Here is a 27,286-nt window from a genome sequence, read left to right as displayed (position 1 = left end):
GCAGCTCACGCTGAGTAGTGTGTCCTGCAGCTACGTCTGGCTGTAGGACGCTCAGCGTGCGTCAGTGCCTCACACATATTTGTATTTGAGTGCAGCTCATTTTTTCTTCTATTAGTGTGCATCCATCCGTCTCCATCTACGGTGGTTGCAAACACTATATAGGAGTACACAGCGGAGCCTTTCTGCAGCCTGTCAGTGCCAGTGCCCACTTAGCTGCACTGTTGACGGCTGTCTGAGAGGTCTCTGACTGTGTGTGAGTGCAGCTCACGCTGAGTAGAGTGTCCTGCAGCTACGTCTGGTTGTAGGACGCTCAACGTGCGTCACTGCCTCACACATATTTGTCTTTGAGTGCAGCTCATTTTTTCTTCTCCTATTAGTGTGCATCCATCCGTATCCATCAACATTGGTTGGTTGCAAACACTATATAGGAGTAGATAGAGGAGCCTTTTTTTCTGGCTTGTGCCCTGCCGGCGCAGCCAGATTAGTATTACCCAATTTTTTGGGAGCCTCATCTTTTGCATTGTAGGTTACCTGCCTGCATTGTAATAGCTCCAAAAAGTTGGTGATACTATCAGTTTCAATTCTTTGTTCACATACTTTGAGTTTGTTTCAAACAAAGAAACCACATAAAAAGTTCACCAAACACTACATTTTGAACTTGTGTAGGCCACATCAGCTCCTATTAAAGTCTAGTCCACACACACACACTTCATAAAATTAGTGTTTCTTGTACCTGTAACCAGCTGTTCAGGAATAAGCACACTAAGGCCCCCCTTTGTACTTTTTTGCCTATCTTAAGCAGTCTTGCAAGATGAAGAAGGCAGGGAGTAAGGCGCGGGGGTGTGGGCGTGGGCGTGGAGTTTCAGCAGGGAGAGGACGTGGGGATTCTGCAGGGAGAGGACGTGGGGATTCTACAGGTAGAGGACGTGGGGATTCTGGGCCTGCTGCGGGCACCAGTGGATCAGCATCCCCCAGTTTTAGCAGGCAACAGTCCTTTATGCGCAGCTTTGTAGGACCTCAACGTACCCCACTGCTGCGGGAGGAACAAATTGAAGCCGTTGTCGGATGGATGGCAGCTAACGCATCGACTTCAATTACTTCCGCATCCTCTCAGGGTCAGAGCACCGAAGAGCAACCATCTGTCTCTTCACCACCTGCCAAAGTGCCCAGGCAGTCAGAGAGACATGGACAGGAGCCATCACAGTCTCTACTTCTGTTCTCGGAATCTGTTGGCTTGGAAAGAGGGGGCCAGCCAAGCAGCATTCCTGAATGTGAAGAAGAGGGAGTATGCAGTGATGCGCAACTTCTTTGTCCCTCTGAATCTGAAGAGGCGAGTGGGCCAGTGCCTATGGTCAGCACACCTCAGTACGCATCAGATGATGACGAGACTCAGTTGCCACTTTCTGGTGCGTACGGTGCTGGCGAGACAACCCCGGAGAACCAGCTGTTTGAAGAGGGGAGGGAAGATGATGAGGTCCTTGACCCATCATGGCGTGAGCAACAGGAAGGTGGTGGGAGCAGCTCTGAGGAAGAGATTCCCCTACCGGCCAAAACAGGAGGCAGAGGGAGGGGGAAGACTTGGTTGCCTGTACCCTCCACTTCGGCACCCGTTAGGAGCATTCCTCCTTCCAAAGGCAAACCGGGCGCTCACAAGAGTTGCAGTGCGTGGTCCTTTTTTGACACAGTTGCAGATGACATTTGCTTTGTCAAATGCAAGCTGTGTCATCAGAGAGTCAAAAGAGGGAGAAATGTCAGCAACCTCAATACCACAAATATGTGGAAACATGTGCGCACCAAGCACGAGTTGGAGTTGCAGAGACACCCTGAAGACGTAGGCCAACGTACAGCACCACCTACCACCTCTTCAGTTCGTGTTGGGCCCTCTTCCTCCAGCTCACACACTGCTGGTTCGGCTTCCTCACAGGATCGCCAAGGAAGAACCTCTGCCACTGTTGTCCGGAGACCCTGTCAGATTACACCCATAGCAGCACGTTCCCATCCATCACAGCCATCGGTAGCACAGGCATGGGATAAAAGGCGCCCTTACTCGGCAAACCATCCCCGAGCACAGTCTCTGAATGCTGGCATTGCCAAACTTCTGGCAGTTGAAATGCTGTCATTCAGGCTGGTGGACACTGACACCTTCCGGGACTTAATGGCATTGGCAGTCCCCCAATACAACGTGCCCAGCCGCTTTTATTTCAGCAGGCGAGCCGTCCCTGCCCTGCAGAAACATGTTGAGGGCAAAATAAAACATGCGCTACTAAACGCCGTTAGTAGCAAGGTCCACCTGACCACCGATGCGTGGACCAGTAACCATGGACAGGGACGATACCTTTCCCTCACTGCCCACTGGGTCAATGTTGTGGAGCCGGGTACCGATCTGGAGAGTGGCGCTGTACGTGTTCTTCCAACGCCACGGATTGCAGGACTCCAGTCTGTACACATAGACTCCTCCTCCTACTCAAGTTCCTCAGAAACAGCAGAGCAGGAGCCTGTTACGACCAATATGAGCACAGCCGTGGCCAAACGTCAACAGGCTGTACTCAAATTAATTTCTTTGGGGAATCGAAGCCACACAGCGCAGGAGCTCTGGAATGCTATCAAGCTGGAGAGCGATGTGTGGTTTGGGCCAGCGAATCTCCAGCCGGGCTTGGTAGTGTGTGACAATGGCCGAAATCTGGTGGCAGCTCTTGGCCTAGGCAACCTCACACACATCCCATGTCTGGCACATGTTCTTAACTTGGTCGTGCAGAGCTTTCTGAGGGACTATCCGGATCTTGCTGCACTGTTGCACAAGGTCCGCATAGAGTGCGCTCACTTGCGACGTTCCAGCACGGCAAGATCGCGCCTCGCTGCTCTGCAGCGACGATTTGGCCTTCCGGAACATCGCATCATATGTGACCTACCCACCCGGTGGAATTCAACGTTACATATGTTGGAGCGGTTGTGTGAGCAGCAGGCAGCAGTCATGGAGTACCAGCTGCATCAGGCGCAAACAAGTCGCACTGTGCGCCGTTCACACTTCAGCACCATTGAGTGGGCCTCTATGAAGGACATCTGCCTCGTTTTGCGTGCCTTCGATGAATCCACGCGGATGGCGAGTGCAGATGATGCACTAGTCAGCATGACTGTCCCCCTTATCTGCCTGCTTCAACAAACACTGCAAGCACTAAGGGATGAGGTTTCAGAAGAGGTGGAGGATGAGGAGTCCCAAATGCCATCTGCTTCTGGACAGTCTGCGCTACGTGTTTCCTTACAAAGGCCTAGGCAGGGGACACTTTGTGAGGAGGATGAGGAGGAGTCGATGGAGGAGGAAGACATCTCTCCAGAGGAGGGAGGTACACAAACCTCTACTCAGTATGTACAGCGAGGGTGGGGTGATGCAGAGCAGGCCGAGGTCACGCCTCAAACAGGGGACAGCGGTTCTTTGGCAGTTGGGAGTCTGCAGCACATGGTTGATTTCATGCTGCAGTGCCTGAGAAACGACCGCCGCATCGCCCACATTCTCGTCTCGGCTGATTATTGGGTGTACACCCTCCTAGATCCTCGCTACCGGGACAGCGTACAAAGGCTCATACCAACGTTGAACCGGGAGCGTAAAATGCGGGAGTACGAAGAGTCACTGGTGCAGTCCATAATGTTTTCCATTCCACCCGACAGCATTGTTGCTAGTGCTTTACAAAGCAGCTCTGTGCGTCGAGGCAGTGGAGGAAACTCTGCACAAAGAGGGAGCAGAGGCAGTGCCGCAGCACAAGGCAAGACCACTATGGCCCAAATGTGGCAACGTTTTGTGTGTCCACCACAATTGTCTACACCATCAGCGACGCCTCGAGTCAGCAGGAGGCAACGCTTCTGTCAGATGGTGTCAGACTACATGTCTTGCCCTGTCGCTGTACTCCCAGATGGCTCTTCCCCCTTCAAGTTTTGGGTCTCAAAGCTGGATACATGGCCAGAGCTTAGCCAGTATGCATTGGAGGTGCTGGCTTGCCCTGCTGCCAGTGTATTATCGGAACGTGTCTTTAGTGCCGCAGGTGGTGTACTAACAGACCGTCGCACGCGACTATCTTCCGATAATGTTGACCGGCTGACTTTTCTGAAAATGAACAAGGCCTGGATCTCCAAAGACTTTGCCATTCCTCTTACAGACTAAATTAGTGGTTGGCAACTGTATCCAGGTCTGCTGGTGTGTTCATTTTTCTACCACCTGAACTATAATCCCTGTGCTTCAACACAGCCAGTTGTCGCTCAGATGTGTCGTCTGCACAGAGAAACACACTAGCTCCTGTGTTAGTGGGGTTCAGTAATGCCAGCTGATCCCCTGCTGTGTGGACGGCAGAGTCACCAGCTCCATCAACATTCAAACCACTACTGATTTTTAACCGTGCCCAACTTAGGTCTCTGGCTCCACTGTCTCTACTATTTCCCCTGACCTCCAACCCCGCCATCTACATCTCTGAAGTGGCGTCAGCACAATCTACACTTGTTCCTGTGTTCCTGTGGCTCAGTCCCATCAGTTTATCCCCTGATGTGTGTCCGGCAAGGTCTCCTGCTCTGTCCACATTCCCATAACCAGTAGTGGGAATGAGGACAGAGCTGGCGAACTTGCCGGACAAACATCAGGGGATCAACTGATGGGACTGAGCACCAGTAACACAGGAACAAGTGTAGATTGTGCTGACGCCACTTCAGAGATGTAGCTGGCGGGGTTGGAGGCCAGGGTAAATAGTAGAGACAGTGGAGCCAGAGGCCTAAGTGGAGCATGGTTAGAATCAGTAGTAGTCCACAACCTCCATAAAAACCGCTGCCCATTGGCCTCTGCATGCGGCATGCGTAATCCTGGGCTCCAACAGCGTCAGTTGGTGTTCAGAAGTGTCGTCTCCACAGAGCCAAACACATTCGTTCAAGTGTTAGTGGGTTTCAGCACTGCCAGCTGTTCCCCTGCTGTGGAGATGGCAAGTCTCCTGCTGCCTTCACCTGCCAAAATCCAGTAGGCCCCAGCCTGCTCCTCGCCTAATCCTGGGCTCCAACAGCGTCAGTTGGTGTTCAGAAGTGTCGTCTCCACAGAGCCAAACACATTCGTTCAAGTGTTAGTGGGGTTCAGCACTGCCAGCTGTTCCCCTGCTGTGGAGATGGCAAGTCTCCTGCTGCCTTCACCTGCCAAAATCCAGTAGGCCCCAGCCTGCTCCTCGCCTAATCCTGGGCTCCAACAGCGTCAGTTGGTGTTCAGAAGTGTCGTCTCCACAGAGCCAAACACATTCGTTCAAGTGTTAGTGGGGTTCAGCACTGCCAGCTGTTCCCCTGCTGTGGAGATGGCAAGTCTCCTGCTGCCTTCACCTGCCAAAATCCAGTAGGCCCCAGCCTGCTCCTCGCCTAATCCTGGGCTCCAACAGCGTCAGTTGGTGTTCAGAAGTGTCGTCTCCACAGAGCCAAACACATTCGTTCAAGTGTTAGTGGGGTTCAGCACTGCCAGCTGTTCCCCTGCTGTGGAGATGGCAAGTCTCCTGCTGCCTTCACCTGCCAAAATCCAGTAGGCCCCAGCCTGCTCCTCGCCTAATCCTGGGCTCCAACAGCGTCAGTTGGTGTTCAGAAGTGTCGTCTCCACAGAGCCAAACACATTCGTTCAAGTGTTAGTGGGTTTCAGCACTGCCAGCTGTTCCCCTGCTGTGGAGATGGCAAGTCTCCTGCTGCCTTCACCTGCCAAAATCCAGTAGGCCCCAGCCTGCTCCTCGCCTAATCCTGGGCTCCAACAGCGTCAGTTGGTGTTCAGAAGTGTCGTCTCCACAGAGCCAAACACATTCGTTCAAGTGTTAGTGGGGTTCAGCACTGCCAGCTGTTCCCCTGCTGTGGAGATGGCAAGTCTCCTGCTGCCTTCACCTGCTAAAATCCAGTAGGCCCCAGCCTGCTCCTCGCCTAATCCTGGGCTCCAACAGCGTCAGTTGGTGTTCAGAAGTGTCGTCTCCACAGAGCCAAACACATTCGTTCAAGTGTTAGTGGGGTTCAGCACTGCCAGCTGTTCCCCTGCTGTGGAGATGGCAAGTCTCCTGCTGCCTTCACCTGCCAAAATCCAGTAGGCCCCAGCCTGCTCCTCGCCTAATCCTGGGCTCCAACAGCGTCAGTTGGTGTTCAGAAGTGTCGTCTCCACAGAGCCAAACACATTCGTTCAAGTGTTAGTGGGGTTCAGCACTGCCAGCTGTTCCCCTGCTGTGGAGATGGCAAGTCTCCTGCTGCCTTCACCTGCCAAAATCCAGTAGGCCCCAGCCTGCTCCTCGCCTAATCCTGGGCTCCAACAGCGTCAGTTGATGTTCAGAAGTGTCGTCTCCACAGAGCCAAACACATTCGTTCAAGTGTTAGTGGGGTTCAGCACTGCCAGCTGTTCCCCTGCTGTGGAGATGGCAGTCTCTCCTGCTGTCTCCGCATTACAAAGACAGTAGGCCTCTGCCTACACCCTCCTATTTCCTGGGCTTCAACACAGCCAGTTGTAGCTCGGAAGTGCCGTCCACACGGAAAGAGACACTTGCTCCCGTGTCTCAGTGGGGTTCAGTAACGTCAGCTGATCCCCTGCTGTGTGGATGGCAGTCTCTCCTGCTGTCTCCGCATTACAAAGACAGTAGGCCTCTGCCTACACCCTCCTATTTCCTGGGCTTCAACACAGCCAGTTGTAGCTCGGAAGTGCCGTCCACACGGAAAGAGACACTTGCTCCCGTGTCTCAGTGGGGTTCAGTAACGTCAGCTGATCCCCTGCTGTGTGGATGGCAGTCTCTCCTGCTGTCTCCGCATTACAAAGACAGTAGGCCTCTGCCTACACCCTCCTATTTCCTGGGCTTCAACACAGCCAGTTGTAGCTCGGAAGTGCCGTCCACACGGAAAGAGACACTTGCTCCCGTGTCTCAGTGGGGTTCAGTAACGTCAGCTGATCCCCTGCTGTGTGGATGGCAGTCTCTCCTGCTGTCTCCGCATTACAAAGACAGTAGGCCTCTGCCTACACCCTCCTATTTCCTGGGCTTCAACACAGCCAGTTGTAGCTCGGAAGTGCCGTCCACACGGAAAGAGACACTTGCTCCCGTGTCTCAGTGGGGTTCAGTAACGTCAGCTGATCCCCTGCTGTGTGGATGGCAGTCTCTCCTGCTGTCTCCGCATTACAAAGACAGTAGGCCTCTGCCTACACCCTCCTATTTCCTGGGCTTCAACACAGCCAGTTGTAGTTCGGAAGTGCCGTCCACACGGAAAGAGACACTTGCTCCCGTGTCTCAGTGGGGTTCAGTAACGTCAGCTGATCCCCTGCTGTGTGGATGGCAGTCTCTCCTGCTGTCACCTCATTCCAAATACAGTAGGCCACTGCCTACACCCTCCTATGTCCTGGGCTTCAACACAGCCAGTTGTAGTTCGGAAGTGCCGTCCACACGGAAAGAGATACTTGCTCCCGTGTCTCAGTGGGGTTCAGTAACGTCAGCTGATCCCCTGCTGTGTGGATGGCAGTCTCTCCTGCTGTCACCTCATTCAAAATACAGTAGCCCTCTGCCTACACCCTCCTATTTCCTGGGCTTCAACACAGCCAGTTGTAGTTCGGAAGTGCCGTTCACACGGAAAGAGACACTTGCTCCCGTGTCTCAGTGGGGTTCAGTAACGTCAGCTGATCCCCTGCTGTGTGGATGGCAGTCTCTCCTGCTGTCTCCGCATTTCAAAGACAGTAGGCCTCTGCCTACACCCTCCTATTTCCTGGGCTTCAACACAGCCAGTTGTAGTTCGGAAGTGCCGTCAACACGGAAAGAGACACTTGCTCCCGTGTCTCAGTGGGGTTCAGTAACGTCAGCTGATCCCCTGCTGTGTGGATGGCAGTCTATCCTGCTGTCACCTCATTCAAAATACAGTAGGCCACTGCCTACACCCTCCTATGTCCTGGGCTTCAACACAGCCAGTTGTAGCTCGGAAGTGCCGTCCACACGGAAAGAGACACTTGCTCCCGTGTCTCAGTGGGGTTCAGTAACGTCAGCTGATCCCCTGCTGTGTGGATGGCAGTCTCTCCTGCTGTCACCTCATTCAAAATACAGTAGCCCTCTGCCTACACCGTCCTATTTCCTGGGCTTCAACACAGCCAGTTGTAGCTCGGAAGTGCCGTCCACACGGAAAGAGACACTTGCTCCCGTGTCTCAGTGGGGTTCAGTAACGTCAGCTGATCCCCTGCTGTGTGGATGGCAGTCTCTCCTGCTGTCTCCGCATTACAAAGACAGTAGGCCTCTGCCTACACCCTCCTATTTCCTGGGCTTCAACACAGCCAGTTGTAGTTCGGAAGTGCCGTCAACACGGAAAGAGACACTTGCTCCCGTGTCTCAGTGGGGTTCAGTAACGTCAGCTGATCCCCTGCTGTGTGGATGGCAGTCTCTCCTGCTGTCACCTCATTCAAAATACAGTAGGCCACTGCCTACACCCTCCTATGTCCTGGGCTTCAACACAGCCAGTTGTAGTTCGGAAGTGCCGTCCACACGGAAAGAGATACTTGCTCCCGTGTCTCAGTGGGGTTCAGTAACGTCAGCTGATCCCCTGCTGTGTGGATGGCAGTCTCTCCTGCTGTCACCTCATTCAAAATACAGTAGCCCTCTGCCTACACCCTCCTATTTCCTGGGCTTCAACACAGCCAGTTGTAGCTCGGAAGTGCCGTCCACACGGAAAGAGACACTTGCTCCCGTGTCTCAGTGGGGTTCAGTAACGTCAGCTGATCCCCTGCTGTGTGGATGGCAGTCTCTCCTGCTGTCTCCGCATTACAAAGACAGTAGGCCTCTGCCTACACCCTCCTATTTCCTGGGCTTCAACACAGCCAGTTGTAGTTCGGAAGTGCCGTCAACACGGAAAGAGACACTTGCTCCCGTGTCTCAGTGGGGTTCAGTAACGTCAGCTGATCCCCTGCTGTGTGGATGGCAGTCTCTCCTGCTGTCACCTCATTCAAAATACAGTAGGCCACTGCCTACACCCTCCTATGTCCTGGGCTTCAGCACAGCCAGTTGTAGTTCGGAAGTGCCGTCCACACGGAAAGAGATACTTGCTCCCGTGTCTCAGTGGGGTTCAGTAACGTCAGCTGATCCCCTGCTGTGTGGATGGCAGTCTCTCCTGCTGTCACCTCATTCAAAATACAGTAGCCCTCTGCCTACACCCTCCTATTTCCTGGGCTTCAACACAGCCAGTTGTAGCTCGGAAGTGCCGTCCACACGGAAAGAGACACTTGCTCCCGTGTCTCAGTGGGGTTCAGTAACGTCAGCTGATCCCCTGCTGTGTGGATGGCAGTCTCTCCTGCTGTCTCCGCATTACAAAGACAGTAGGCCTCTGCCTACACCCTCCTATTTCCTGGGCTTCAACACAGCCAGTTGTAGTTCGGAAGTGCCGTCCACACGGAAAGAGATACTTGCTCCCGTGTCTCAGTGGGGTTCAGTAACGTCAGCTGATCCCCTGCTGTGTGGATGGCAGTCTCTCCTGCTGTCACCTCATTCAAAATACAGTAGGCCTCTGCCTACACCCTCCTATTTCCTGGGCTTCAACACAGCCAGTTGTAGTTCGGAAGTGCCGTCCACACGGAAAGAGACACTTGCTCCCGTGTCTCAGTGGGGTTCAGTAACGTCAGCTGATCCCCTGCTTTGTGGATGGCAGTCTCTCCTGCTGTCACCTCATTCAAAATACAGTAGGCCTCTGCCTACACCCTCCTATTTCCTGGGCTTCAACACAGCCAGTTGTAGTTCGGAAGTGCCGTCCACACGGAAAGAGACACTTGCTCCCGTGTCTCAGTGGGGTTCAGTAACGTCAGCTGATCCCCTGCTTTGTGGATGGCAGTCTCTCCTGCTGTCACCTCATTCAAAATACAGTAGGCCTCTGCCTACACCCTCCTATTTCCTGGGCTTCAACACAGGCAGTTGTAGTTCGGAAGTGCCGTCCACACGGAAAGAGTTACTTGCTCCCGTGTCTCAGTGGGGTTCAGTAACGTCAGCTGATCCCCTGCTTTGTGGATGGCAGTCTCTCCTGCTGTCACCTCATTCAAAATACAGTAGGCCTCTGCCTACACCCTCCTATTTCCTGGGCTTCAACACAGCCAGTTGTAGCTCGGAAGTGCCGTCCACACGGAAAGAGACACTTGCTCCCGTGTCTCAGTGGGGTTCAGTAACGTCAGCTGATCCCCTGCTGTGTAGATGGCAAAGTCTCCTGCTGCCTACACAGTCATACCACTACTGATTTTTAACCGTGCTCCAATTAGGCCTGTGGCTCCACTGTCTCTCGTATTTCCCCTGTCCTCCAACCCTGCCAGTTACAGCTCCGAAGTGGCGTCTGCACAATCCACACTTGTTCCTGTGTTACAGGTGTTCTGTCCGGTCAGTTAATCTCCTGATGTGTGTCCGGCAATGTCGCCTGCTCTGTCCACATTCCCATTATGGGAATGTGGACAGAGCAGGCGACATTGCCGGACACACATCAGGGGATTAACTGACCGGACTGAACACCTGTAACACAGGAACAAGTGTGGATTGTGCAGACGCCACTTCGGAGCTGTAACTGGCGGGGTTGGAGGACAGCTGAAATACGAAAATCAGTGAAGCCACAGGCCTAAGTGGAGCTTGGTTCAAATTAGTAGTCTACAACCGATCTTAAAATTTCTTCAATGCAGCCTCAGCCTGCTCCGTGCTTGTCCCTGGGCTTCAACACAGCCAGTTGTTGCTCGGAAGTGCCGTCTTCACAGAGTAAAACACTAGCTCCTGTGTTTGTGGGGTTCAGTAATGTCAGCTGTTCCCCTGCTGTTTTGATGGCAATCTGTCCTGCTGCCTCCAAATTGACAGCACATCAGGCCTCAGCCTGCTAAGTGCTTGTCCTGGGCTCCAACATCGCCAGTTGCTGCTCATAACTGACTTTGGCATGGGTACTCCCTCCTGCCCAGCTTGGTTCCAGCCCTGCCTGCTGTTTCCGGGAAGTGTCAATGTCAGTTTGCCACCCCAAGTTGCCATGTCGTGTTGCGGTTGGGTTAGCCGAGGCTAGGGTGCCAGCAGTTTAGGTGCTTCCTATGTGGACTGCGGGTTCTGGTAAGAAAGGCTTGTTCCATAGTGCCAGTAGGACAAGCACCCCCTGTAGGACTGTGTGATTCAGTAACTGCGGCCAGCTTGCGGCATGCCAACTTTGCTTTTCAGGGGTAACTTCTGATACCCCTCCGGGTTCCAGCACCGTCAGCTGGTTCTCGTCAGAGCCTTTGGCCTAGGTGCCTCCATCTCGGTATCCGAGTTCCGGCAACGTCTGCTGGTCCTTGGTAGTGCTTTGTAGCACAGGTACCTCCTGCTTAGTAACCGGGTTCCAGCACCGTCAGCTGGTCCTCGGTTGTGCCATTGGCTCTTATTCCTTCTGCTGCCCCTCCGGGTGCCAGCACTGTCAGCTGGTCCTCGCTATTTCCATTTGCTCTTGCAGCTTATGCTACCCCTCCGGGTTCCTGCACCGTCAGCTGGTTCTCGTCAGAGCCTTTGGCCTAGGTGCCTCCATCTCGGTATCCGAGTTCCGGCAACGTCTGCTGGTCCTTGGTAGTGCTTTGTAGCACAGGTACCTCCTGCTTAGTAACCGGGTTCCAGCACCGTCAGCTGGTCCTTGGTTGTGCCATTGGCTCTTATTCCTTCTGCTGCCCCTCCGGGTGCCAGCACTGTCAGATGGTCCTCGCTATTTCCATTTGCTCTTGCAGCTTATGCTACCCCTCCGGGTTCCAGCACCGTCAGCTGGTTCTCGTCAGAGCCTTTGGCCTAGGTGCCTCCATCTCGGTATCCGAGTTCCGGCAACGTCTGCTGGTCCTTGGTAGTGCTTTGTAGCACAGGTACCTCCTGCTTAGTAACCGGGTTCCAGCACCGTCAGCTGGTCCTCGGTAGTGCCATTGGCTCTTGTTCCTTCTGCTGCCCCTCCCGGTGCCAGTACCGTCAGCTGGTTCAAGAGGACAAAGAACAGGAAGACAACCACCAAGATGCAGAACAACAAGAGAGAGAAGACAAAGAAGCATAAAAAAAACAAAGCAGAAGAACATTAAGCATAAGACTAATACTCTGAGCAAATGATATTATCTTATTTATAAGCAGAAGAAGACTAAGCAGTGTATGGGGGTGAGTCCGTTCCTCCTCGTGGTGCCCCTGGAAAAGGCCTGCTGCTGCAGGCCAAACTGAACGCGGACAAATCCTGTTGTAAATCTTTTGTGACAGGCAGAACGGAAGGTGTAAACTTCTAACTTTTCCAGATAACAACTACAGGAATGCCTGACACAAACAAGAATATGATGAAGAAGAATAGGAAGAAGATGAAGAAGTTGAATATGTAGAATAATAATTGTTGAATAAGAAGAATATGAAGAATGTAAGAAAAGGAAGAAGAAGAAGAAGAATGTAAAAAAAGGAAGTAGAAGAATTTAAAAAAGGAAGAAGAAGAAGAATGTAAAAAAAGGAATAAGAAGAAGAATGTAAAAAAAGGAAGAAGAAGAAGAAGAATGTAAAAAAAGGAAGAAGAAGAATGTAAAAAAAGGAATAAGAAGAAGAAGAAGGTAAAAAAAGGAAGAAGAATAAGAAAGAAGAAGAAAGAAGAAGAAGACATACATGTCTGGCAAAATATAAATGAGGCTAACATAGTCAATATCTTTGTAACTCCTAACATCTTTAAAAAAAAAGTTTAATTCCTGCTATTCCATTTGATTGGGCTAAACCTCTATGGCTTTAAAGTCTCCTCCACCTCCCACAATACATTCTACATTATTCTTAGTTGTTTTTCTTCATGTAGAATTAACCTACAAGGAAAGAAAGGGTTTTTTTTAATTCCGATATTTTGGCCCCATTGACTTGCATTGGTTCCCGGTATCGGAATCGGCGATACCGATACTTTTTTTTAAGATCGGCCGATCCATTCCGATCCGACATTTTCAAGTATCGGCTGGTATCGCTCAACTCTAGTAATAAAACATTTATAAATTATATAAGTTTGGTATTCCTATAATCACACTTTCCCGCAGAATGAAGCTGACACTTTATTTCTACAGCACATGAAGAGAAGAAAAGGGAAAGGTCGAAGACACCTTAAGGCCGGCGTCACACTAGAGAGAAATACGGATGAGTGAGAGGCTCTAAATCCACGGATTGCACTCGGACCAATGTTTCTCTATGGGGCAGCTCCCATCAGCCGTATATTTCTCAGCCGTATTTAGCGGGCTGAGAAAATCTCAGCATCCTGCGATTGTCAGTGAATTCCTCCAAAAATATGCCAATGCAAGTCTATGGGGGGCAAGAAAAATACAGATTACACACGGCAAGACGTGTGACTTGCAGGAAATACGCAGCGGTGTTCTTTAACATAAGCCGGCAATTCATTTTGCGATACAGTAAAATCACACTGACTTGTTTAATAAAGAATAACAAGAATATATATAGACACATAGAATACATATATATATATATATATATATATATATCTGTATATAAAAGTGAATGTATGTATTTACTGTATGTTAGGGCAAATCCCTCAATGCTCTGATTCTAACCCCAGGGTTCATTGGTATGCAAGTAACAGCAAATCCACTCAGCGCTCTGGTTCTGACCCCAGGCCCCTCTTAAAGGGATCTCCGGTATGGAAGTTAGTGTAAATCCCTCAGCTCTCTGATTCTCACCCCAGGCTTCTATTAAATGGATCATTGGTATGGAAGTCAGGACAAATCCACTCAGTGCTCTGGTTCTCACCCCAGGCCTCTTTTAAAAGGATCCCCGGTATGGAAGTTAGGACCGTTTCACTCAGCTCTCTGGTTCTGACTCCAGGCTGACGGGACGATGTGGTATATTATGGGTAGTATTCCGGTGGCTCTGGCTGATGGGATGATGTGGGATATTATGGGTAGTATTCCGGTGGCTCTGGCTGATGGGATGATGTGGGATATTAGAGGTAATAGTCCGGTGGCTCTGGCTGACGGGATGATGTGGGATATTATAGTGAATGTGGCTATGCGGAGTGGGTCGGGGCTCTACTCTAAGCTTTATATATATAGATATAATCATAATTTGTTATAACTAACGGTAATTAGTTACTATGCCCGGGCAGCGCTGGGCTCTTCAAAAAGTATATATATTCATGTCATTGAGACACCTATATATATGTGGTGCCCCTGAGGGTTCTGTCGCCATAGAGGTACTGCGCCTCCTCCTGAGGTGTGGTACCCCACTATCCAGGTAAGGTGGAGACACCTGACCACACTCCAACACTCACATCCCACACACACACCAGTAGTGTAGCAGAGCAACTTTTGTGGCTCCCTGCTTGGAACACAAAGAGTGCTGGGAGGTGGGTGGAGCTTAGATTCCACAAGAGAGCGGGAAAATATTAGGAAAAGGTCAGTCTGTGAGAGAAGATCCCCTGAGAGGGATAGAGTGAAGGAAGTGCTGCAGCAGACTCCTGTGACCTGGAGCTGCTGGCACAGGAAAGAGCCATAGAAAGCCTGATTCTTCAGAAGGAAGATAGTTTAGTATGGAACGTAAAGAGAAGAGAACTAAGGACTAGGGTCAGAGCAGAGCCCTTCCTCAAGTTTGAAGCGCATGGCTGGGGTCCGGTCCCTGAGGTTGTATGGATACTGATGTTCCTGCAGCAGACACCGGAGGAATAGAAGTCATCACCACTTTATTCCCATCTAAGACTTGGGGGCACAACAGCAACGTGGGTGAGCCGGGACATGGTAGCAAGGAGTCCCCGAAGCAGGCTACAGTTGTCTGCCATACAAGTAGAGTTCTAAGTAACATCGAGAAGGAGGGACTTGAGTTTAATACGCAGCTACAAGTACTTCAGATTAGGCGCTAGTGTGGAGACGTTCAGAGAAGGCACATGTACAGGTGTACTTTACCTTGCCTGGGAGTTGGCTGAGCCCCTGACCTGGACGACATGGCATCGAAGTGGGCATCTGTGTGCACCAGACTGTGAGTAAAGCCTTGGAATTGCATGTCCTTGTGTCCTCCACTTATTCTTGCGCCTTACACCCGGCTCTGCTACATCTACTTCTTTACATCATCTCCCCACTTGCCAACCTCATCTACACTGCCCTGGGACTACAGGTCCACCTGTGGGGAGCTTCAACATCATTGCTGCACCACACCATCTGTCCCAGAGAAGCAACCCTGCAGCGCTGGTCAAACTGACCAGAAACCACAGGTGGCATCACGAATCATCTCAACAACTTTATCCCCATCACTCTACTCCTTTTACATTGACTGCCTGAGGCCACGGACCGGGTGACTGCCACTGTGACATCTCCCATTGTAATCAACGGGCCCGGCACCGAGTACCCCATGGCCTCTGGGGGCGAGTCATATATATATATATATATATATATATATATATCAAAAAAGGGCAGCACTACCAAAATTATACAATTGGTGCAAAACCTATTCAGCAGAGTCCAAACACCCAAGTTAATAAAAGTAAAAAAATAGGCGGCACACCATATTAAATGTGAAAAAAAAGTGGATACTTTACTGATCCTCAGGTGGCAACGTTTCAACGGTGACCATCTTTATCAAGCCTTTTTTTTCACATTTAATTTGGAGTGCTGCCTATTTTTTTTACTTTTATATATATATATTCAGACAATGTGAAAACCATATAGCCAGCTCACCATAAGGGAGTTCCTCTTGATGCAGTAATCGGTGTTCACCTTATGTTTTGCACAGATCCAGGCAGGGAGTATGCCCCGACAAATAGAAATATGAGAAAATTGGGATCCAGCAAAAGGATGAGAGTTCACCAGATTTGTAAAAACTTCTTCTTTATTAATCCATTATGTCATAAAAAGTATGAGGAACTCCAATCAATTAATAGCATTCCAGCAAGGGACTACATGTTTCAGCACTATGTGCCTTCCTCACGGTCCGTTAATATGGATGGTGAATAAGGATGGTTTCTCGCAGTTATCTGCTGGCTGTGATCTTCATTTCTATTCAGGGTGAGAGATTCGGATCCTTCCATGATTGTGTGTAGAGAAATCTCTACAGTGGATCCCTCATCAGATCAGGATTGTCACCATTATCTCTTCTCTTCTGCTCCCAGTTTCCTGTGGTGAGATTGTGATGACTCAGACTCCGGATTATCTGTCGGTGTCACCGGGAGACACAGTCACCGTCTCATGTAAATCCAGTCAAAGTGTCAATCATAGTGTAGTATTAAATGATCTCCTATCCTGGTACCAACAGAAACCCGGGCAGCCTCCCAAACTTCTCATCTATTGGGCAAACACAAGACAATCTGGTGTCCCAGAGAGATTCACTGGATCTGGAACTGATTTCACTCTTACAATCAGAGGAGTGACAGAGGACGATGCAGCAGATTATTACTGTCAGCAGGGTTATAGCGCTCCTCTCACACAGTGATACAGAGCCGTACAAAAACCTCCTCCTCATCCCCCATTACAATGTTGTGTAGATGAAGGTGCAGAGAATTAGCAGAGCGCTCAGTGATTATTTCTGTCTTCTCTTCTTCCTATGGGAATAGATTCTTTCTGTACAGATCATTGTATAAACCACTCAGGTATAAACCAGCGCTGACTTAATGATTACAGACTATATTTGTAGCAGAGTGCATCTTCTGAGAATCACCACCGGTACATAAGAGAACTTCACTGAGCAAGTTATCTTGAGTAAACAGTATTTACTTCATATGGGTAAACATGAGATAAGAACTCAGTAGAACACAGTCCGTGCTGCTGCCATAACATACTCAAAGCGAAAGTAAAAAATAACAACAATAGAAAACTTCCCTCTCCACAATACAGCAAACATATACTCATAACTTCACACTATCGCCATCTGCTGTCAGGCTAGTGAAAAGTCCTCCCTTCACTTACAATAAGTCCTGATCTGTTGCATATGTCAACACCCTGTTACGAGCTTGCGGAATTCACCAAATAATAAAGATGGAATAAAATGCGTTCGCAGCCCGGGATCCACCGTACAGAGATGACAAACTGCTGCTCGGTAACGGCGGACGCTATATGGAGTAGTACTAACACCGGCGGGCAACCACTGGCCCGGTGTGAAAGGAAGCGGACTCTGTTACCTCACAGAGCCGCACTACCACTCAACATAAATGCCGGAGCCTGTGAACCTCATAGGACTCGGAAAGGTGAACACTAGTTAAGAAACACAGGACTCTTCCCCAAGGACACAGGGTTAGAGTCCCTCTAGTCCCACTAGTGTAAGACACCGTAACTGCAATGCCAGAACTAATAATTTAATTGCATCAGTTCAGCGGATGCCACTAACCACCCTGAGCAGGGAGGTAAGCGCTTGACTTGTACACGGCGCCGCTGCGAGGAATGCTGCTGCTCTTGCGGTACAGTGGTGTTTTGTGCTGAATGGCACTATCTGGCGCTAATGCTCATGTGGAGATCGAGATGATCTGTGGCACGCAGCTTATGCTACTACTCGCGCTCACTCTATCACCCTAACCCTAACTCATACACAACCGAGGGTAGGGGTTTCATAATGAGTCAGTCACCAGTCTCATACATCTGTCATCACACACACACCTAGCCATCAGAGTCTATACTAGCACATGGACGAGCAGCCATGCGACTCTTTTATAGTGGCGTCTGTTGTGAATTCTCACTCTGGCTTCCCTTTGGTGATTACTGAAGATAGTGGAGCTGGTCAGATTGAGAGTTCTCTTTCTGGGCTCCCTCTGGTGGTTACTGGAGGTAGTGGAGCTGATCTGATTGACAGAGGCTGGTCACCTGATAATGAGGAAGACGATTGGAGATCTGGGGTTTCTGATTGGGATTTAAGACAGCTGACTCCCTCTATCCCTGCTGGTGGTTTTTTTTCCTGTGCCTCCTGAGGTCTGATGTCTCCGTCTCTTTCCCTGCATGTTCAGGTAAGTGTCCATTTGCTATTCTGTTAGCATTTGATCTGGTTTTGTTTATCTCTGCTTTGTGCCGGTCAGCTAGCTCCGGCTGGGGCTGTGCTGAATCACCATCCATATGTTACTGCATGTGCCAGTTTGTTTTGTCCCCTTTTATATTGGTTTCTTTTTGCTTTGCTTTGAGAATATACCAGAGTGCTGATATAGTGGGGGGGCGAAGTCGTGTGACTTCAGTGTTTTTTGCATCAGATGTGTTTTGCAGACTTTTGCAGGGTTGTTGCATGATTGCAGACAGTGCCTTTCCTTTCCTGTCCTGTCTAGTCATTGTGGGCCCAATCATTTGCTCAGTCTATTTTTCTGCCTGCATATGTGTTTTCATCTTGTCTCACTGACAATATATGTTTGGGGGCTATCTATTCCTTTGGGGTCTGCTCCGGGGCAGATTAGATTTCCCCTTTCTTTCTTTAGGCTTACTTAGCTCTCCGGCTGTGCCAAGGCTTCTAGGATCATCTTAGGTATGCTCCACGGCTACTGCTAGTTGTGTGGACAGGATCAGGGGTCTGCATCCGCTTAGTTACCAACCTCTCTGGTTATCTGTGGCTTAGCCTTGGCCTGCTATCCTCCTCGGTGACCCATTCATAACAGTCGTCCTTCCGGGACCTTCCCAGTGGACCAATCAGAGCAGGACCGAAACCTACGCATGTGACCTCCGACCTCCAATGAGAGGTCATTCCACAGGCATGCTCAGTAGGCAAAACAGAGGACTTAGTCCCTGGAGCATCTGCTTGCTGCTGACTCAAACATGGTGTTACAGCAGACCCTGAAGGAGCAACCAGATGCCTAGCATTAACCTGGGCAAGATGTCGGGACCGACGTCTCTGCTGAGCAGGAATCTTTGCGGCTGCAGAGCAATGGGAGACCGCAGAGGACATGGCTTCAGATTCCCCCTGTGCAGTGGGGAAAACTCGACGCCTAACATTACCCCCCTGAGCCTCGCTATGCTCAAAGGCCGGATCAAGTAGCGGAGCATGGATGTTCTCCACAGGCTCCCAGGTGCGATCCTCTGGGCCATGACCCTTCCAATCCACCAGATAATACTTTTTCCCACATATCATCCTGCACCCCATGATGGCATTCACCTCGAACTCATCCGAGAACAAGCCCGATGTCCCGCCAGATGACATGGAGAACCTGGACATGTGGACGGGCTTAAGGAGGGACACGTGGAACGTATTGGAGATACCCAGGTGTGGAGGAAGGGCCAGCCGGTAGACCACAGGGCTAACCTGTTCGAGGACCTTGAAAGGACCTATATAGCGAGGCGTGAACTTAGTGGACTCGACCCGCAGCCTGATGTTGCGAGCGGAGAGCCACACTAAGTCGCCAGGGGAGAAGGTCGGAGCAGGGCGCTGGTGTGCATCCGTGGAGACCCTCATTCTCTCCATGGAGGCCTGGATGGCATCCTGGGTGCGGTCCCAAATATCATGTGCCTCCACCGCCCAGTCCACCACCCTAGAGTCAGTGGAGGACACAGGTATGGGTACAGGGACGCGCGGATGCTGGCCATAATTAATGAAAAATGGGTTCTGACCGGTGGAGTCAGCCACAGCATTGTTCAAAGCAAACTCCGTCCACGGCAGCTAGGATGCCCAGTCATCCTACCTGGCCAAAACAAAATGTCATATGTATGTGACCAGGGTCTGGTTGGCCCTCTCTACCAATCCATTTGTCTCGGCATGATAGAGAGATTCAGCTCCATACTTAGCAAATGACAGAGCTCTCTCCAAAACCGAGACTCGAACTGAGGAACCCAGTCACTGACAACCTTGTCGGGTATGCCGTGTAGGCGGAAGACATGTTTGATGAACAGTGCTGCCAGGCCCTGTGCAGAAGGTATCCGAGAGAGAGGCACCAGGTGCACCATTTTAGAGAGATGGTCGGTGACGACCCAGATGACCGTGCTGCCACTGGACTTGGATAGGCCCACCACAAAGTCCATGCCGACCATTTCTCAAGGCCTGTCTGCCAGTGGCAGGGGGTAAAGCAGCCCAGCAGGCCGTTGCCGAGGACACCTATTCTTGGTGCAAGAGACACATGCGCGAATGTAGTTTCCAACATCACAGGCCATATGCAGCCACTAGTGCATCCTCGCCAGGAGCTCAGATGTCTGCTTTGTCCAAAAGTGTCCACCCACCCTGGACATGTGAGCCCAAGAGAGAACCTCCGGTCGTAGACGGGCAGGAACAAAAGTCTTGCCCGGAGGTACTGACTTGAGAGCGACCAGAGCCACGGTCCTCAGGCTCTCGGATGGGACAATTAGCCAAGGCTCTGTCTCCTCCGATGACACTACGGAGTGAGAGAGAGCATCGGCCCAGACATTGTTCTCCACCGAGAGAAAATGGAGGGTAAAGTGAAATCGGGAGAAGAACAGGGACCATCTTGCCTGGTGAGAGTTTAGCCGCTGGGCTGTCTGCAAGTACACCAGGTTTTTGTGGTCGGTATATACCTGAAAGGGGAACCGAGCCCCCTCCAGGAGATGTCTCCACTCTGAGAAGGCCAACTTCATTGCCAGCAACTCCCTGTCCCCGATGGAATAGTTCCTCTCCACTGGCGAAAAGGTCTAGGAGAAAAAGAAGCAGGGTTGCTTCCGACCTTGACTGTCCTTCTGGAAGAGGACCACTCCAGCACCAACAAAAGAGGCATCCACCTCTAAGATAAAGGGTTTGTCCACATCTGGACGACGTAGAATGTGACCGCTGGCAAAATAAGTTTTGATGGAGGAGAAGGCCTTGTGACCTGTTCCGACCCTGCCTTGGGATTGGCTCCCTTCTTGGTGAGGGCGACCAAGGGAGCCACCAAGGTGGAGAAGTGGGAATGAAGTGGTGATAGTAATTTACGAACCTCAAAAAGCGCTGCACCGCTTTAAGGGAATGCGGTTCTTGCTAGTCCATTACCGCCTGCGGTTTGGCAGGATCCATAGCCAAACCCTGGACCGAGATGATATAGCCCAGGAAAGGCAAGGACTCCTGCTCAAACAGACACTTCTCCAACTTGGCGTAGAGGAAGTTAGCTCGTAAGCGGGTGAATACTTTGCCAATCTCTGTCCGGTGGGAGTCCATATCTGTAGAGAAATTGAGAATGTCATCCAGATACACAACCACCGAGGTGGAGAGCTTTTCCCAAAGATCTCATTGGCAAAGTCCTTGAAGATGGCCGGAGCATTACAAAGGCCAAAGGGCATGACCAGATACTCATAAACGCCATCCCTGGTGTTAAATGCCATCTTCCATTCGTCCGCCTCACGGATGAGTATCAGGATATAAGCCCCCTGCAGATCTAATTTGGTGAAAACTCTCACTCCCCATAATCTATCAAACAGTTTCGATATCAGGGGCAGAGGATACTTATTCTTAACTGTGATAGCGTTAAGACCCCTGTAATCGATGCAGGGATGTAGTTCTCCATTCTTCTTTTGGACAAAGAAGAATCCTGCCCCTGCAGGTGACACTGACTTCCTAATGAATGCTCTTGCCAGATTCTCCCTGATATACTGGGACATGGCTTCTGTCTCCGGGAGAGATAAGGGATAGACTCGACCCTGGGGAGGCTCAGCACCAGGCAAGAGGTCAATAAGACAGTCATAGGGGCGATGAGGCGCAAGTGTCTCCGCCGCCTTCTTGGAGAACACGACTGAAAACTGGTGATAGTGTTTGGGGAGAGAGGAAAGATCTGCGGAAACCTCGGTGGAGGTAACCTGAATGTACTCCCTCAGACATCTACCCTCACAGGACTTACTCCATCCGAGAATTCTCCCCAAGGACCACTCTATATGGGGAGAGTGGCAACGCAACCAGGGGACCCCTAGGAGGACCTGGTCAATACCCTACCCTATACAGCAAGAGCCTCAGTGGAGCAGTCTGATGAGTAATTTGTGAGGGTAGTGTCGCACCGTTCACCACTCTGATAGTGACTGACTGAGGTAGCAAAACCTCGGGGATTGCATGCCATTGGGCGAAGGCTGATGACTAGAGATGAGCGACTTTGCCTTTTTTAGGGTCGAGTCGGGTTTCATGAAACACGACTTTCTCAAAAGTCGGGTCGAACGAAATCGGCCGATTATCGTGAAAAGTAGAAGGCCGACTGAAACACGAAACCCAATGCAAGTCAATGGGGAAGCAAAGTCGGCAGGGAGTGTAGGACATTAAACACACCTACAGTGCCCATTTGAATGCCAAAAACATAAATTTTTATTACTGAAGCTTGTCAATCTTAATTTACTTCATAGTAATAGTTACGCACTGAAAACTGGGGGTTATTTGGCTAAAGTTGTGGAGGGGAAGGGCTGGCTCCAGGTTTTCATGTGCCCTGGGCCAAAGAGCGCCCCTTCAACACATACCACAGCTCATGATGCTCCGATACGGCAGAGGAATAGCGGTTTAGTACAATGAAAAATACTTCACTTTTTACATCTCATGACTGATATCGATTTTAAATTCTCCAATAGCTCCAAAAACGGAGAGTATATAACTCCATACAGTATTATGGGCACCGCATAGTGCGCTATACAGAGTAATGAGGCCCATATATTTCTCCATACAGAATCATTGGTCCCATATAATGTTTGAAGCAGTATATGATGAGCTCCACGTAATGCTACAGTATATGCTGGTCCTCATGGGTGAAGCTCCACTGTCTTATGGGCCCAAATAATGCTCCATATATAATGGGCCCCATTTCTAATGCTCTAGTGTATAATGAGCCCTGTAAATGCTGCTCCAGTGTCTGATGTCCACCTTTGGAATGCTCCAGTGTACGGTGGGCCCCATATATCATTCTCCAGAGTATAGTGCTCCCCAAAAATTGCTGTCCCAATATTGAAAACAATTAAATAAGTCTCCTCACTAGGGAATCCCTGTACTAGTCTGGACTCCTCATTGTCCCCATCTTCCATCTCACTGCACATGGCTGTTTAGGCAGAGGGCGTACAGACGTGATGTCATTGCGCTCTCTGATCAGAATATCACTGTCAAGACACGCGGAAGACTTCATGGTGGTGGAGCAGGGAGAGGTAAATATTTCAACTTTGCAAGTGCTGTGATCCTGAGCAAGCAGGGGGGGCCCACTCGTTGATTACTGCACTGGCACAGGGCCCCTCATAGTACGGTGGTGTGTGTCGGTGTGTCTGAAGGCGGGTGGGGGTGGGCCCCTCCCCTCCCCACCCCTCCCCACCCCTCCCCCTCCCACTGGCAGAGACACTTTTGCGCACTATGAGTGGCCCTGTGCCAGTGCCGTCGCCCATGAGTAAGCCCCCCACCTGCTCAAGGAACCTGCACTTTCTTCTGCACCTTCCTCTTTGTCACCGTGTAAGGTGGTATACTATGCGTGAAGGGAACCTGAGTTACCTCAGGGTCAGATTCTGGCTGTGTAGAGTGTGAGGGGAATGTAGTGGTCTGGGTCAATGTACCAGCAGAATCATCTAGCAGTAGCTGGGCATCAGTGCACTTGTGGCGTCCCCAGGAGTACGGTCGCCACAGTGGCATTACCTTCCTCCTAGGGAGTGTGATGTCATGCTTTGGAGCAACGAAGGATCTCTCTAGCAGTTCAACCAACACACAACACATTTCCCACTCCAGGCCAGCAGGGAGACCTCTGAACCTGACTGCTGAGGAGCTACTCTCTGTGTTCCGGAGAAGGTAAGTTAGGGCACTCTGTGCAGGTTAAGGGGAAGTGTGTGGACGTGAGAAGGTGAGCTGGAGGATGAGCAGAGTTAAGGCTCACTCCTAGCTGGAGCGCATGGTCCGGATTCCGGTCTCTGAGTTTGTAGGGACACTGACGTCCCTGCAGCAGAAACCGGAGGAAGTAGCAGCTGTAAATGCTCTGTACCCAACTAAGGCTCGGAGGCCCCAGCATCAACGTGTGGGAGCCAGAAGGAAAAGGCTATGGCTGCCTGCCATACGAGAAAGATCCAAAAGAGAGTCAACAGGGGAACTTCATTGAACTCAGCACTGCGAGTACCTCAGATAAGCGCTAGAACGGAGGCCACATTACCTATCTGCAGAGAGAGAATTCCAAATTGGCTTCCAGGCTGACCAACTCCTTCTCCATCTGTACTCTGGGTCCTGGACGGCACGTACCAAGTACAGGTAAAGGAACTGCATGACTGTGTCTGTCATCTTTCTCCTGTGCCTAGCGCACGGCTCTGCTACATCCTGCACTGCACACCATCTACCAACTGTTTCATCTGCCCTGCGACTACGGCCCTACCTGTGCAGGGCTTCTACATCTTAGCTGCACCACAACATCTGTCCCAGAGAAGCGACACTGCAGCGCTGGTCAATCTAATCAGAAACCACAGGTGGCGTCACGTATCATTCACCTATAAACGTAATTCACCCCTTTGCATGGACGCCTAGGGCCACGGTCACCACCACCGTGACACATCCCTGTGAGACACCGGCCCGGTACCGATTAACCCCACTGCCCTGGCTGGCCACCCACACTCCATGTCAGATTCATCTTGGACTTGGGAATTCACGATTTGACTTGATAACCCAGGCATGGTATGATAGAAAGAGCTACATGGACTAATGTGAAGTGTGGCTTCTGCATCATTCACTTTTGGTGGGGGTGAAGGGCACAAGGAAAGGGGTTTTTCCTGACCAGGAGCCAGCACTTGATGACTCAGTGCTTGCATTTTTTGAAACTTCAGAAGAGGAGGGCATATTTGATGGAGTCTGTTTCGGCAATGTAAGCTAAAACCAGCTCCTCATGCTCCGCCTTTAAAAGCGGTTAACATACTCCCAGAAAAGGTAGCCTGCCAGGCGTTCTGGAGCCAGACCATGACGCAGGCTCAACAGCTCCTGCCTTAGCTACTATTGTGCTTTTGCCACTACCAGGAGATGCACCACCACCATCAGCACCAGCTGGCTCCCCCACTCCCACGTCCGCGGCCTCTTCCACCAAACTTCAAAATTTAGCAAAAAATAGACCCAAAATAACATCAGATATATGGCACTGTATCAGAAGCGTATAGCTCTATTCAGTCAAAGGATAATTGCCAATCTCCCTATATATTCCATCAGTCACACAGAGACGCTCACAGGCTCAGTATGGATTAGACAAGAATATAAAAAGTAGAAAAAGTGTACATTATCATCACATAGCAGGTATATATAGTATAGTTTAAACATTCTAAATCTCTGTAGATATTTGAGGAGGCACACACAGACACTCTCAGGCTCAGTATTGGATTACAACACAATCTAAAAAGCCGTAAAACGGTAATGGATCTTAAGAGTACAGCTGTACACAGTGTAGGTGTCATTGTTGTCAATCTCAGTATTTATTTCCACAGTCAGAAAATAACTCTCACTTGGTCAGTTTGGATTAGACCAGAATATAACAAGCAGTAAATGGGTAATGTATCACAAGTGTAGAGCTGTATACAGTGTTGGGGTAATTTTTAAATGTACTTCTAAATTGCAGGAGTAACCCATAGACACTCACATGCTCAGGATGGATCACACCACAATATAACAAGAAGATCCGCAAGAAATAATCACACATGTGGGACAATGTTCCAGGTGTCATAGAATCATAGAATCGTAGAGTTGGAAGGGACCTCCTGGGCCATCTGGTCCAACCCCCTGCTCAAAGCAGGATTCGCTAAATCATCCCAGTCAGATGTCTGTCCAGCCTCTGTTTGAAGACTTCCATTGAAGGAGAACTCACCACTTCTCATGGCAGCCTGTTCCACTCATTGATCACTCTAACTGTCAAAAAGTTTTTTCTAATATCTAATCTGTGTCCCCTCCCATTCAGTTTCATCCCATTGCTTCTAGTCTTTCCTTGTGCAAATGAGAATAAAGTTGATCCTTCTACAATGTGACAGCCCTTTAGATACTGTATTTGTAGACAGCTATTAAGTATCCTCTCAGTCTTCTCTTTTGCAAACTAAACATTCCCAAATCCTGCAACCTTTCCTCATAAGACAGGGTTTGCAGACCGGTCACCATTCTGGTCGCTCTTTTCTGAACTTGCTCCAGTTTGTTGATGTCTTTTTTAAAATGTGGTGCCCAAAACTGGACACAATATTCCAGATGAGGTCTGACCAAAGAGGAGTAGAGGGAAATAATGACTTCACGTGATCTAGACTGTATGCTTCTGTTAATACATCCTAGAATTGCATTTGCCTTTTTTTCTGCTGCATCACACTGTTGACTCATATTCAGTCTGTGATCTATTTGTATACCCAAGTCTTTTTCACATGTGCTGTCACTTAGCCCTATTCCTCCCATTCTATATATGCTTCTTTCATTTTTATTGCCCAGATGTAGTACTTTGCATTTCTCCCTGTTAAAAACCATTCTGTTAGTTGCTGCCCACTTCTCCAGTTTATTTAAATCTTTTTGAATCCTCTCTCTCTCTTCTCTAGTATTAGCTATCCCTCCTAGCTTTGTGTCATCAGCAAATTTAATCAGTTTACCCTCAATTCCTTCATCTAAATCGTTGATAAAGATGTTGAACAATACAGGGCCCAGGACAGAGCCCTGTGGTACCCCACTTGAGACATTCTTCCAACTGGATGTGCAGCCATTTACGACCACTCTTTGGGTCCGATCACTAAGCCAGTTATGAATCCACCTAACAGTTGCCTTGTCCATTCCATACTTAGTCATTTTTTCAATAAGGATTGTATGAGAGACTTTGTCAAATGCTTTGCTGAAGTCAAGATATACTATATCTACAGCATTTCCTTGATCCACCCAATCAGTGATACCGTCATAGAAGGAAATTAAGTTAGTCTGACATGACTTATTAGTTACAAACCCATGCTGACTCTGTTTAATCACTTCATTCTTATCCAGGTATTGACATACATGTTGTTTAATAATTTGTTCAAAGATCTTTTCTGGTATAGAAGTCAGACTCACCGGCCTATAGTTGCCTGGGTCCACCTTCTTCCCCTTTTTGAAGATAGGAACAACATTTGCTCTTCTCCAGTCTTCTGGCACTTCTCCTGTTCTCCAAGAATTTTCAAAGATTATGGAGAGGGGTTCAAAAATTTCTTCTGCTATCTCCTTCAGTACTCTGGGGTGTAATTCATCTGGACCTGGAGACTTGAATTCATTTAGGTTAGCTAAGTGTTTCCTCACTATCTTTCTGTTTATAGATATCCTGGATTCTTCTATTCCCTTAATAGGACAGTGAATAACAGTTGATGTTACATTTCCTTTCTGAGAGAAAACAGTTGCAAAATAGGAATTTAAAAGTTCAGCCTTCTCAACATCCTGTCTTACCATTTCATCATTTTCATCCTGTAAAAATCCTATAGCATCTTTGACTTTTCTTTTACTTTTGACATATCCCCAAAATCCTTTATTATTGCTTTTGACATATCTTGCAAGCCTCA

Source organism: Dendrobates tinctorius, unplaced genomic scaffold, assembly GCF_039654945.1.
Source record: "Dendrobates tinctorius isolate UK_male_01 unplaced genomic scaffold, ASM3965494v1 ptg000095l, whole genome shotgun sequence".
Classification (NCBI taxonomy): Eukaryota; Metazoa; Chordata; class Amphibia; order Anura; family Dendrobatidae; genus Dendrobates; species Dendrobates tinctorius.
The sequence above is the reverse complement of the archived record's forward strand: the minus strand, read 5'-3'. Positions refer to the sequence as shown.